The following is a 14,885-nucleotide window of genomic DNA, read 5'->3' on the forward strand; positions in this document are numbered from 1 at the left end:
AATGCTCCTTAGATTGTGGCGCTGATGTGACCATAATTGGCGCATATTTAGCCCCCGAATTACCATTGTTTTCATGCTTTTTAGTGCCTATTTGGGTCATTTCTTATCTTTAGTTCTTTGTTTTGCATATTCTTTGAGATTTTGATCCCTTGGTAGGAAAGGAGTAAGAATCTTGCATTTTCATGGCAAAACAAGGCTAAATTGATCATATTCAATGACCAAGCATCAAGGAGAGACAAGACTAGAAGGCTTTTGTACATAGCATAGTAGAAGAGCAATGTTGAGAAAAGGATCCTTGAGTCCCCAAGGAAATCCCCAAGGAATTCATGAAGAAAAGGGAAGAAAAGAAGAAGAAAAGATGCTGACAAACAATCCGAACGGATTGTACACAATCCGTCCGTCCGTCCAAGCCCAATCCGAAGCGTCCCGCAAAGGAATCCGCTCGGATTCCCCTCGCCAATCCGAGCGTCTTGCCCAAGAATCCGCTCGGATTCCTCAGCCCAGATCCGGCCGTCCCGACTCCCATCCGCACGGATTGCAGCACAGCACGTTTTCACTCTTCTAGCAACGATAAGAGAAGCCCTTCTCTCGGAGAATCCCGGAGTCTCCTTGCTCAACTTAAAAAGTGTAATTACTAGTTTAGCCCTTAGTTAACCCTAATGCATCCTCCCTAATTTTCACTATAAATACCCCATTAGTCTAATTAGAGGAGTATGTTCTTCTTATCAATAATTAGTGTAGTTAATATCAATCAAATCTCTCTTCAATATTGTAATCAAATATTAATCAAGTTTTAATCCAAGTTTTAGTTCTTTAATCTCTCTCTTGTTCTTACTTTATTTTGGGTAATTGAAGATTATTTGGGTTATTATTGGGAGATTGACAACCTCTCAATCTAGGATTCAAGTACTTCTATTATTCTTGCTTTATTATTGGAATCATTAGTAGGTATAATCTCTTAATCCCTTTTTAATTATTGCTAATTACTTTCATTTATTCATCATGTTTCATTATGTTAGTATGATTGACAACCTTTCTAGCATGATCAATATGATAATGAGTGAGTAGTCTCTTAGCTAGGGTTTAATGGGTGATTGGGGAAAACCAACATGGGGAATGATTCATGCTTAAATTAATATGCTTTCATATCTTATTTGCTTGCTTGTTTTGATCTTAATACATGCACATGTTATATTTGATGAAATGCTAAGCCTATGAATCCTTGCATTTACTATCATCTTCTATCCTTTCAACTTGACTTGTAAGACATAACCCAACTCGAGTCTTGTTAGACCATGCATGTGTTAAGTAGGGAAGATTAAGTCGACTTGTAGGTGTTGTACAATCCAAGAGATTCGGCTCCGGGACCCAAACTTTCCTAGGATTGTAAGATATAACCCAACTCAATCCATCACAACAATAATTGCTTGCTTATAGTTTGAGAACATGTTTGTATGATCATATCCCATGATTCCCCTATGAACCCATGACACCCTAGTGCTTTTAATCAATTGTTTACACCCCTTATTTTATTTACCTTGTTAGTTTATTTTCATTGCTATCTTAGTTTAGTAACCTTCTACATCAACCCAATTTGTGACACCCCTAGACACCACTAGTTACAATAGAATCTTCATTTCAATACCCGTCCCTTGGGATCCGACCTTTACTTGCCTCTTTACTAATTGTAGAGTTGTTTGTGAAGTATAAATTGTGTTTTGTATCGACCATTGACCAACGACCACATATGCTTAATTGTGAACACGAAATGGACTCGATCAAAAATGGCGCCGTTGCCGGGGACGGTGTTTAATTGATTTAAGATTTCTTTTATTGTTTTTAGTTGTGTCTTTTTTCACCTTGGGGAAGTAAAACTCCTCAAGGTTTGTTCTAATTGTTTTCGAATTGTTTGATATTTTGCATGTCTAGAAGGTTACAAAGAGATTTGTTACCTTTTGACCGTGAAATCGAAAGAACCTGGACGAATAATAGGAGACTTGTTAGGAGGAATTTGGGAGGTGTTGGTGAAGTTGTTCAACCCACTAGTGAGTTTGTCAATCCTTTCGCAATAGAAGGAGAAGAAAACCCATTAAACAATACCACACAAAATCCACCTACAATGCCTAAATTCTCGTCACACTCTATACCCACCGAGGAGGATTTACCAAATGGTACTCCTACCCCACAACATCTTACCGGAAACTTTATTGCCAAGTCCGCCTTCATTCAACTAGTTGAGAGGAGCCAATTCGGGGGAATGCCTAGTGAGGACCCTCATTCTCATATGGAAACCTTTTGCGATTATTGTGAAGCTATCTCTCAAACGGGCGTGACTCAAGACCAAATAAGATGGGTCTTATTTCCTTTTTCGTTAATCGGCACCGCAAAGCAATGGTTGAAGGGCCTTGATAAGGCCACCCTTGGAATAGATTCTTGGAAGAAGCTAGCTCTAGCTTTCTACAAAAATTCTACCCTACCCAGGAAAAGACCAATATGCTAAGAGCTCAAATTACGGGTTTTAAGCAAAGGGATGAAGAATCTTTGTATGAAGCTTGGGAGCGGTTCAAAGGTATTTGTCGCTCATGTCCTCACCATGGACTTAGCGAATGGTTTTTAGTGCAACAATTTTGGAATGGTTTATATGAAGATTCTAGGAACATTCTCAATATGGGATCAAATGGAATGTTCACCGAAGTTGATGACAATCAAACATGGAACAAGATTGAGGAAATGGCGGTCCATAATTCACAATATAGTAGGCCTCGCAAGGCTACTAGAGGAGGAAAGTATGAAGTGGACACCGTTACTCAATTGGGTGCTCAACTTAGTGCTCACATTGACACAATCAACTTGAAGTTTGAACAAGCTATGGCTAGACTTGAGGAAAGCTCAAAATCATCAAAGCATCATGTCAATGCCATGACGGCATCCTCATCAATCCCAAGCGGGATATGTGAGAATTGTGGAACCTTGGGTCATGACTCAAGTGAGTGTAGGGGAACAACCGAACAAGTTAATGCTTTCCAAGCTTACAAAAGTGGTACCCCTTATTCAAATTTTTACAATGAAAACACCAAGTTCCATCCAAATCTTTCATACAAAAGCCAAAATGTCCAAAACCCTCAAACAACATACACTCCACCACCCATGAGAAATCAAAATCAAAGACCCTTTTACAATCAAAACCAAGGTTACCAAAATCAAAATCCATACAATCACCACAATGACCAAGGTTTTGATGTCCAAAAAGCGGTCCTCCAAATGCAAAAGAATCAACAAGAATTTTTCACCCAAATGCAAAAAGATAGCCAAGCAAAAGACACCACCATCAACAACATTCTAGCTCACACCAAGATGTTGGAAACACAATTGACCCAACTAGCATCTTCAAGCTCACAAAGACAAAAGGGGCAATTACCACCACAAAGTAATCCCCCTAGACATGAAACGGTTAATGCCATTCACTTGAGAAGTGGTACAAGATATGAAGCACCGAAGAAGCAATTTGAGGATGAAGTTGTGAGAGCTAGTGAGAATGAAGTTGTGGTGCAAGAAGGGGAATCATCAAAAGAAGAAAGCTCAAAGAAAAATGAAGACAAAGCCAAAGAAAAGGAGCCCATTGTGATTAGACTTCCTTTTCCAAGTCGTCAAGCCAAGCCTAAATTTGATGATCAACTTGGGAAGTTCATGGAGATTGTGAAGAACTTAGAAGTCTCAATTCCTTTCACGGAATTAATCAATCACGTTCCGGCCTATGCAAAGTACATGAAAGATATCCTCACAAAGAAGAAGTCGATCCGGAAACTTGAGACTATCGCCTTCACTAAGGTGAGTAGTGCAATACTTCAAGGGAGTTCACCTCCAAAGTTAAAGGATCCGGGAAGCTTCTCAATACCGTGTACCATTGGCGACACAACGATCAACAAAGCCTTATGTGATCTAGGGGCTAGCGTGAGTGTCATGCCGTACTCGGTAAGTAAAAGGTTGGGAATGGGAGAGCTTAAATGCACCAATATCACTCTTCAAATGGCCGATAGATCGACGAAGACACCATTAGGGATATGGGAAGATGTCCCCGTGCGAATTGGGAAGTTTTTCATCCCGGTGGACTTTGTCATTGTTGATATGGAGGAAGATTCCAACATTCCAATCATCTTAGGAAGACCTTTCCTACACACCGCGGGTGCGGTGATTGATGTGAAACATGGAGAGCTCACTCTAGAAGTGGGAGATGAAAGCATAACTTTTAATCCTGACAAGACCATGAGAGCTCCTCGTTTGCATGAGCCATGTTTCATGATTGATCATTATAGCCGAAAAGATGAAAAAAAGAAATCGGAACTCCAATGGAGGAAGAAAGTTGAAGATGCTCCATTCAAAGAGCAAGTGAATTTTGACAAGGAGAGCTTGCAAAGCTCATCAAAATCAACCAAGGAAGAAGATGATGGCCTCATTGGCCAAGAAAATAAATTGGGAGAGTTGTCTCCATCTAAGCAAGAGATTTTCAATGATCAACTCAATGAAGTTTGTGGTCTTTGGGACGACGAATTTGAAGGGATCTTTAATCCCTACATTGGGCATGCCATCGATCATGATCAACAACAAGGGCCACGGTCTATTGAGGACCTCTACCATAACAATGAACAAGCTTTTGATTACTTCTTCAAGGTGTTGAGCAACATCAACAACACCTTGAACATGCCCCCTTGACATCTCATCAAGAATGAGAGTTTGGTGGAGTCCTCCCTAAACCACCACTTGTAAATATTTCTAACTCCCTAACTTACATTTAATTTTTGTATTGCATTTTTGTCATTTTTGGATTTATTTTTACTTTGATCAAAATAATTGTCATGTAAGAGAGAAGTGAGGGAGGGACTAATGATTTTAATTGATGTGTAGTGCTTTACCTTAGTGTGGGGATGGCAATTGCCTAGGCTATTCATGCCTTAGTAGTGCCCCCGCAATGAAGAACACAAGATTTGAAAGAAAGAAAGAAAGAAAGAATGATAAGGGAATGCGTTGGTTCACGGATGGAATCGAATCCGTGTACACAAGGACCAATCGAGCGGATTCACCTAAGAATCCGCCCGTCTCGAAGAAGATCCGAGCGTCTGATGAGAAGACGCCCGTCTTGGGTGCTGAAATTGCAAAAATTCTTGATGTTGAAGAATCGAGCGGATTTACGGAAAGACGCCCGTCTCACGAGAATCCGTCCGTCTTGTGAACAATCCGCCCGTCTTGCAGCTGAAGAAAAACAAAGAAAAATCTCTGGACAAGAATCCGTCCGTCCGCACGAAATCCGCCCGTCTCATCTCGGAAGAATCGAGCGGATTCCCCCAGAATCCGCCCGTCTTTAGGCGGGATTTTGAAATTTTTTGCTGCGAGAATCCGCACGGATTGCGCCCAATCCGCACGGATTGTCCCTGCGTCCTAAAATTGTCGAATTCTTTAAATACCCACCCCACCTTCATTCATTCATTCATTCATTCATAAACACTACCCATAACATCAAAACCCTCATCCTCTCCATCTCAAAAACAAAAACCCTCAACAAAACTCACCAAAATCAAATCAAACCATCTTTCAAATAACAAATCAATCACTCCATCTTCATTAACAATCAAAACCAAGAACAAAATCTTCACCTTTGAGTCGATTTTTGTTCTCATAAAGGCAAAGCCTTTCACCTTCAAAATCGATTTGGGCATTCTACAAATTGAAGATTTTTGATCTTTTTCTTGGTTAGTTCATCAAATGGCAAGAACAAAGGGAGCAACAAAGGCACCAAAAGCAAAGGCTCTCTCTCAAAGGCAAAAAGCTCTACAAGCAAAGAAAGCTTTGGCAATGGTGGTATCAACACCAAGCTTGGTAGTCCAACAACAACAACAAATTCCTATGGAAGCATCACCCTCTACTCCGGTAATTAATCAACTCTTGCATTATCCGGAGGTAACATTCATTTCCGATTCCCATAGAAATACATTTGTCAAGTTTGCTATGAAACAAATTCAATCCACCAAATTCATATGCCAAGATGCTTTAGAGAAGTTGGGTGTTCTTGAACAAACAAGAGTCTTTTTCAATGCCATGGGTTTAAAGAAATTGTTTGAAATGAAGGAAGTAACATACCCCTCCCTTGTCTTGGAATTCTTAAGTTCTTTAAAAGTGACAAAAGTTGAGAATAGGGAAAATATTGAGTTTCGTCTAGCTAACACTAGTAGACGCATTACCTTTCCGGAATTGGGTGAAATTTTGGGTCTTAGCGATGAACATAAATTTTATAAGCAATATGGGAAGTATGATCCCGAGCCTCTTTGGGAGGCAATCTCCGGGAAGAAATTTGAAGATTTTAAAGCTTGTCGTGCTCTTTTGGTCCATCATCCGGGCATAAGAATATGGCACAAAGTTGTGGGAAATACCATAATTGCTAGGAAAGACACCAATCATTTCACGGGACTCGATTTTATTCTCCTTGAATCAACTTTGAATATTGGAAGAATTCACACCAAGCCTTACAATTCTTTGAGGCTATTGGTTGATAGATGGCTCCATGTAGATAGTGGGAAGAAGGGTCAAACCGTTATTGTTAATGGCGGCCTTGTCACGGTCCTAGCCAAGCACTTTGATCCTAATTTCAATAAGGATAGCAAGTACAAGGCTAAGGATGGTGGCCATCTTATTGATATGTCCATCTTGATTAACAAGTTTAAGTGGGTTGCTCACAATCCCCTTGATACCAAGTATGGGTGGCTTACTAGTGAGGCTCGATCATTCACTTTACCCGCAAAGATTTGCCGTCTTAGTGTCCACCGGACCAACTATTTACTTCCCCTATCCGAAGAAGCCGAGTACATCATTCAACAACAAAAGGGTGATCATGAAACTCCCTCCTCTTCCATTGTTATACCGCCTTACCCCTTTGTGTATGAAGAGTTCAAACCGCAAGGAGTTGAAATTGGAAAAGACTATGTCACTCTTCTTATGCAAGCCATGCACAAGCAAGCTTATGAAGATCGGAAGAATGCATATTTGGCTCAATATCCTCCCCTCCTACATCTAGCTAGGCAAGGACTCCTTGATCCATCTTGTCCTTTGCCTAGTTGGGCGGATAGAGAAGCCTTATTTCCGGGTGCATCAAGGGACGTGGTGGAAGACAATGAGGTTGTTGGAAATGATGAGGAGATTGATGATAATATTGAGGAAGAAGCAAGTGGAGATGAAGAAAGAGATGGTGAAGATAATGATGAGGAAGATGATGGTGAAGAAAGCAAGGAAGAAAGTGCCAAGGAAAGTGGCAATGTGACCACTTCTCATGAGGGAAGTGGTGATGATAATAGCATGATGGAAGACTAGCCTTGGAGACTCCTACACTCCCATGGTTTGTCTATATCTCTTTGTATTTTATTTCATCTTGATCATTGTTGGTTTAGTCCTAGCAACACCAAAGGACTCACACCTCGGTTCCATTGAGGTGTTCTTTCTTTATTGTTCCCATTTTTGAAAATCCAAAATGACAATCTAGTTTCATGCATAGCATAGTGTGTGCATGAACTCCCCCATGCTTTGACATTAGCAATAGTGTCTTATTTGGTTTGGGGAAGTTAATGCATACACAACGGGAGGTAATCTAAATTATCCTCTCCGTCATAACAAAAACCATGCATCATGTAGTATAGCTTAGTGTAGAATTGCATTTAGTATAGAAATCATGCATCATCTTTGCATAATTTCCATCATTTTGGCCATTGAGGACAATGCCCATATTAGTGTGGGGATGGGAATTCTAACACTTAACTTTTATTCAAAAACCATAAAAATTGAAAAATTTCAAAAATCATAAAAAATTGAAAAATTGAAAAACCAAAAACAAGTTCATTTCCTTTGTATATATTGTCTTGTATATATTATGTTTGTTTATCCTTGTTCACTTTGATTGACTACGCCACATCCGAGACATGAGGATATTGAAGACCGCATGGTATGATCTTTCCAATCTCCTTTTTCCTCTTTATGTTAATGACTATGTGGCTTTATTTTGATTAATGCGGTAAAACAATGTGAACTTAGGATTGCATTTAGTTTATATGTCATATTAGTTGGTAGAATCATATGCATTAGGATGTTTATATGCTAGTTGCATCATGGCATGTAGTTGCATGTTAGAAAATTTTGCGAAACCGTCTATTTGGGAAGCTTGACAAATGTATATAGGCCCTAGTAGATGCTTTTTATTCTTAAGACTTTGCTTGTTAGAATACTTGTAAAACACCCTAGGATGTGTCATGCTAGTATCCTTTGACCCATGGTTTAAAGCCTAGTCAAGAGTACCTTGTGGTGTGATAACTCCTTGGCTACCGTTTATTCCAAGGTGACCCTTGAAACCATGCATACTTCCATCATTCATCCATGTTCTACCATATATTTTTGTCATCAAAGGGAATGGGCACAAAAAGAAATCAATTTGAGTTCAAAGAAATGAAAAGTGAAAGAAAGTTTGCAAAAATGCATCAAAAGAAAAGAGGAGCAAAAATAGAACTCCTAAAGCTTCAAATACAAGGCACCCTCGTTACTAATTGGGGTGACTTTGAAAATGTTCAAAAAGAAATGCAAAAAAGTTGTCAAGTATTGAAAAGCCAAAAATCAAAAAGAAATGGCAAAAAGAAAGTGTTCTCAAATGTTATATGCCACAAGAAATTAGGGGGAAAACAAAAATGAAAGCAAACTCCCAAAGTGAAACTCAAATATCTATCGATCCCTTTATCCATCATATCCATTTTTGTGCATGGTAGAGAGGGGACGACCCTTCTTCTTGTCTAGGCAAGAGGGGGAATTCCGCGATCCTCCAGTGTTTCTAACACCATAGGGAGTCTACTCTTGACAAAAGCATTTAACGATTGAGGACAAAGGTACCCTAGCTTGACACATTTTGGAGGTGATTTATTGGTATCCTTCTAGGCTTAGTAGTTTGAAGAAATTGCATCTATGAAGGATTGTGCACCCTTGAATTGCTTCCCTTGTAGATAATTTCCGCCACTTAGATGAGGAAAGTGGCTATTCTTTTTGCAGATGCATCCATTATGTGTTTTTGTGTGCTTAATGTTTGGATGTGTCGCCATTTTGGCAAGACCCACCTTGCCTTGCAAGAAGGCATCCTACCTCATGGTTGTCTTGTTGTGAGTTGAAGGGGCGGAGTGAGACCCGCTAATTGTCTCATATCGGCTATTATTATTAGGTTAGGTTAGTATTGGTCCTAGTCTTTGTCACCTCTTTACTCGGGACGAGCAAAGGTTCGGTTTGGGGATATTTGATGTGACCATAATTGGCGCATATTTAGCCCCGAATTACCATTGTTTCCATGCTTTTTAGTGCCTATTTGGGTCATTTCTTATCTTTAGTTCTTTGTTTTGCATATTCTTTGAGATTTTGATCCCTTGGTAGGAAAGGAGTAAGAATCTTGCATTTTCATGGCAAAACAAGGCTAAATTGATCATATTCAATGACCAAGCATCAAGGAGAGACAAGACTAGAAGGCCTTTGTACATAGCATAGTAGAAGAGCAATGTTGAGAAAAGGATCCTTGAGTCCCCAAGGAAATCCCCAAGGAATTCATGAAGAAAAGGGAAGAAAAGAAGAAGAAAAGATCTTTGACAAACAATCCGAACGGATTGTACACAATCCGTCCGTCCGTCCAAGCCCAATCCGAGCGTCCCGCAAAGGAATCCGCTCGGATTCCCCCTCGCCAATCCGAGCGTCTTGCCCAAGAATCCGCTCGGATTCCTCAGCCCAGATCCGGCCGTCCCGACTCCCATCCGCACGGATTGCAAAGACAAAGACGTTTTCACTCTTCTAGCAACGATAAGAGAAGCCCTTCTCTCGGAGAATCCCGGAGTCTCCTTGCTCAACTTAAAAAGTGTAATTACTAGTTTAGCCCTTAGTTAACCCTAATGCATCCTCCTAATTTGCACTATAAATACCCCATTAGTCTAATTAGAGGAGCATGTTCTTCTTATCAATAATTAGTGTAGTTAATATCAATCAAATCTCTCTTCAATATTGTAATCAAATATTAATCAAGTTTTAATCCAAGTTTTAGTTCTTTAATCTCTCTCTTGTTCTTACTTTATTTTGGGTAATTGAAGATTATTTGGGTTATTATTGGGAGATTGACAACCTCTCAATCTAGGATTCAAGTACTTCTATTATTCTTGCTTTATTATTGGAATCATTAGTAGGTATAATCTCTTAATCCCTTTTTAATTATTGCTAATTACTTTCATTTATTCATCATGTTTCATTATGTTAGTATGATTGACAACCTTTCTAGCATGATCAATATGATAATGAGTGAGTAGTCTCTTAGCTTGGGTTTAATGGGTGATTGGGGGAAACCAACATGGGGAATGATTCATGCTTAAATTAATATGCTTTCATATCTTATTTGCTTGCTTGTTTTGATCTTAATACATGCACATGTTATATTTGATGAAATGCTAAGCCTATGAATCCTTGCATTTACTATCATCTTCTATCCTTTCAACTTGACCTGTAAGACATAACCCAACTCGAGTCTTGTTAGACCATGCATGTGTTAAGTAGGGAAGATTAAGTCGACTTGTAGGTGTTGTACAATCCAAGAGATTCGGCTCCGGGACCCAAACTTTCCTAGGATTGTAAGATATAACCCAACTCAATCCATCACAACAATAATTGCTTGCTTATAGTTTGAGAACATGTTTGTATGATCATATCCCATGATTCCCCTATGAACCCATGACACCCTAGTGCTTTTAATCAATTGTTTACACCCCTTATTTTATTTACCTTGTTAGTTTATTTTCATTGCTATCTTAGTTTAGTAACCTTCTACATCAACCCAATTTGTGACACCCCTAGACACCACTAGTTACAATAGAATCTTCATTTCAATACCCGTCCCTTGGGATTCGACCTTTACTTGCCTCTTTACTAATTGTAGAGTTGTTTGTGAAGTATAAATTGTGTTTTGTATCGACCATTGACCAACGACCACATATGCTTAATTGTGAACACGAAATGGACTCGATCAGGCGCCTTGGTGACTCGGTGGCCAAGAACTTGATAGCTTACGAACCGGGGGTGGTGGATGCACCCATGTCCAAGAAAGTTGTTTATTTTGATCTTGATTGGTTGAAGGCTCGGTCTTGGGTTGTGGATGGGGAGGAGGAGGACACCTAGTCTTGGAGGGTTGATGATGAGTGGTATATGAAGCTCCCCGCCGGTGAGGAATTACCCCCGAATTCCCCTTTAGAGAGAGAGAGAGAGAGAGAGGGATTACCCCGTCCCGAGGCCCAACGGTATATCATCCCTAGTAGTCTTACTTTTGACCTAGATGATGCTACTGAGAAGCGGGAGGAACCTCTGTTACCTTCCTCACCTCGTGCTGCCGTCGAGCAAGCTCCCACATCCTTTCCCCACTCCATGCCTACAACTATGATGCCCCCACCATATGCCGGGAACTTCGGCTAAGCCCCACCCGCCTTTGACTCCAACTATCCCATGTCGTACCTCATACATCGAGTAAACACCGACCTTGTGTTGAGAGACATGCATGAGACGGCCTATAATCAAGGAGTATGACCCGCCCACCGCCCTAGCTTTTGGACCGGACTCGGAGACACATCCGGAGTCTTCAAGGCTTATGATATCCAACCATTGGATTGGGAGATCAACTTTCCTTTCGGCATGGGACACTTGCGTGACCCATATATGGGTGATGCCGGGATCTATCCTAGCAATGTCTACCAAGGGAGTGGAAGTAAGGCCGGAACATCCGCGGCGGTGGAGGCCATGGACCTTGATGAGGTATGGGAGGAGGCGGCTCGTAGGGCGCCGAGGGAAGAGAAGGAGAATGAAGAAGAGGAAGAGGACAAGGAGGAGGAGCAAGCACAAGGAGGAAGCAAGATGGTGAAGAGTCGCTCCGGGTGGGCAAGATGGGTGTCAAACATTGGCAAGAAAAGGAAGCCCTCCGCGTAGTGGTGGTTTTATGATTCGGACTCTTTAGGACTTTTTTTTACCTTTTAAAACTTTGAACAATTCAATTCTCGTGATGTAAGCCAGCCATAAGGCCAATACTAGTGGACCTTGTATGTTAGTGTGGTGCGGTAATCACCGTTTGGACTCCATTTCATGTATGCTCGACCATAGGGGAACTTTGAGGCCATTAGTGGCCGAAAATCTAGACTACCCAGTGACACTCGACCAAGTACTCTTTTTACTCGACCAAGTGGTGGTCCACTCGACCGAGTGACAGCTCGACTCGATCGAGTAGGCCTAAAGACAGACCTAGAAACCTCCTGCAAAAACCCCCACTTGACCGAGTGGAATTTCCACTCGACCGAGCGACTTTGACTCCGTCGAGTAACTGCTGAACTCGACCGAGTACAGTGGAATTTGACCCTTTCTACGAATTTTAGACCACCTAAGACACATTTGAACCTGATTTTGGACTATACCGACCTACTAAGAGTCGAATTGACCATAGAAAACCCACACGATAGAACTTTATGAGTTGTTTACATTTGATCTTGTCACTTGTTTGGGCGGTATACGAAATAGTCAAGATACAGATGATTATATGATGGCATAAATTACATGAAATGTGTATGCATTCCGTAATAGTAGTGGATAAGTAAACTATAGTGGCTAGTACATGCCACATGCCGAATTTGTAACACTAGTATGTGTAGTAGCGGTGCAATACTATATGTGAATGATACGTCGAATATTAAGATGTTTGAGCCTAGTCGCGAAGAGTACTCATATACATGTATATGCATATAGTAATCATACCCCATCAATAGATATCGACCTTGGCCACGCATAACACATACATATAGTAAAACAAGTCGAGACCCTTTGGAGAACACAACATTGAACAATAATGCCAGATTACCATGAGAGTGTCATATAAGACTTATAGCGAACTTCGGGACGAAGTTCTCTTTTAGGGGGAGTGAATGTAAGAACTCGGAAATTTAGAAAAAGAAAGAGTACGTTACGTGGGAAAGTATTGAGAGTGAACAAGAAACTTAGGATAGATGGGATATACGTGTGTAACAATAAGAGTGATGATGGCAAGAGAGCGAACAAGAAACGAGAATGAAAGCTTGAGAGAAGACACGTGAGGGAACCCACATGTACTCGGAAGTAAAGGATGATCCCTCCTACGAGACCAAGTAAGACCTAAACTAAACTTAGTAGACTTCCAGTGGACCGAGTATAACTCTAGGTGGACCAAGTGAGCTGGCACTTGGTCGAATAAGGGTATACTCGACCGAGTGAGTGCCACTCGGTCGAGTGAACCGGTCACTCGGTCGAGTGGTGCTGAGCTGTACCCGAGGAAGAATATTTCGGGATTTCATTCTATCCCAACCCTATCCCATTTCTTCTTCTCCTTTTTCCTTCCTACACTAAAACTCTCTCCCCTCTCTCTAAAATGCTCCCAATGCTCTCCCCTTGGCCTTCAAGCTTGGATTAATGGTGGAACACCTCTCCTATTTCCCGATCTACCTTTGTAAGTAGAAATCTAGTAAACTGGGTTAGGGTTTATTAAGAGAGGTTAATTAGTATTTAGTTATGTAAAATAAGTAATTAGTGACTTATAACAAGGGATTTTATGTTACAATATAGTATAGAGTGGTTTATGATAGTGATTACATGGTTTATGTAGGATGAGACGGTTTTATGAGATGGATACTTGGCGATTTCGATTAGCTTGTGGATTATGCTAAAAGGTAGGTTATCCTACTCGGTTTCAATATTGTGTATGCATATTTGGGTGTCTTTCCTTACTAGTGCATTCATGAGTCGGTTAGTATGCATGTGGGATTGAATTCATGAATTTGGTCATGTGTTAAATGTTGTTCTTCCATTAGTCATACATAGTTGTGGTTGTATTATGTTGGAGGTCTTTGGTGGTGGTACTTGATTGTTGAGGAGACGTAAGACGGTTGGGAAACCGTCTTGTGCTCGGGTCGCCCCTTGGAGCTTCCCACTCCAAGGGGGATGTGAATATTAATGGCTTGAGTCACGGAGAGACTCGTGTGGTTGAGGCACCACGTTTGGCAGGGGATCCGGTTGGCTTCCAGACCCGGTACGTCTAGGCGTGTCCCGGTACCTTTGTGTGAGGTGTGGTGTCGTGGGCGTGTCCCTGGCACCGGTGGTTGTGAGTACGTATTGGCGTGTCCCGGTACGGTATGGTAATTTCATAGTTGAGTAGCATTCACATAATTATGTCGCGTCTACGCTTATCAAGTCATGTCTTATGGTTATGTATTGAAACTGACGTTTGTTGTGTCCGTGTAAATGTCACCTATTTCCGGGGTGGCCTGTGTCGATCCATATGATATTTCCGATCATATGGGGAGCAGTTGTTTACAGATTAGCTTTGGTTGCTTGCGGGAGACGGGACGAGCCGTGATGACATTCGAGTCAAGCATAGTTAACTAGATTAGTTTAGTAGTCATGAGTTGTATTATTCATTTCATTTATTCATTTATGTCTATGTAATCTATTAAATACTTATTTATATTACTTGTTTCTCAATTGCGACTCTGATTTCACTACCTCGGGAAACCGAGAAGGTAACATCTCCCCATTACCTTGGCCGGGTAAGAAGGGGGTGTTACAGATTGATCCGGACTCCAAATGTACTCTAATTATTGCCAAAACGACCGTATCGGCACGTAGATGACGACCATGAGGTTGACTCGACTGTTTGAGCTATCACCTGTCGACGAACTTACAAAATATCAGAAATTGCTCCGCGTGACAAACATGCGGCTCAATCATCACTGGGTAGTTGGCGGAAGGTGTAGAAACAAGGTATCTACAGCTCTCTGCTC

General features: G+C 41.0%; 1 non-coding gene across 1 annotated transcript; it reads right to left on the reverse strand.

Annotated features, from left to right (window-relative positions):
- Positions 1 to 2,493: 2,493 nt before the first annotated feature.
- LOC141626044 (small nucleolar RNA R71) lies at positions 2,494 to 2,600 on the reverse strand. The gene has a single exon (XR_012535775.1). It is a non-coding gene; the product is annotated as a small nucleolar RNA R71 (small nucleolar RNA).
- Between the last annotated feature and the right edge of the window lie 12,285 nt (positions 2,601 to 14,885).

This window comes from Silene latifolia, chromosome X, assembly GCF_048544455.1.
Source record: "Silene latifolia isolate original U9 population chromosome X, ASM4854445v1, whole genome shotgun sequence".
NCBI classification, from domain to species: domain Eukaryota; kingdom Viridiplantae; phylum Streptophyta; class Magnoliopsida; order Caryophyllales; family Caryophyllaceae; genus Silene; species Silene latifolia.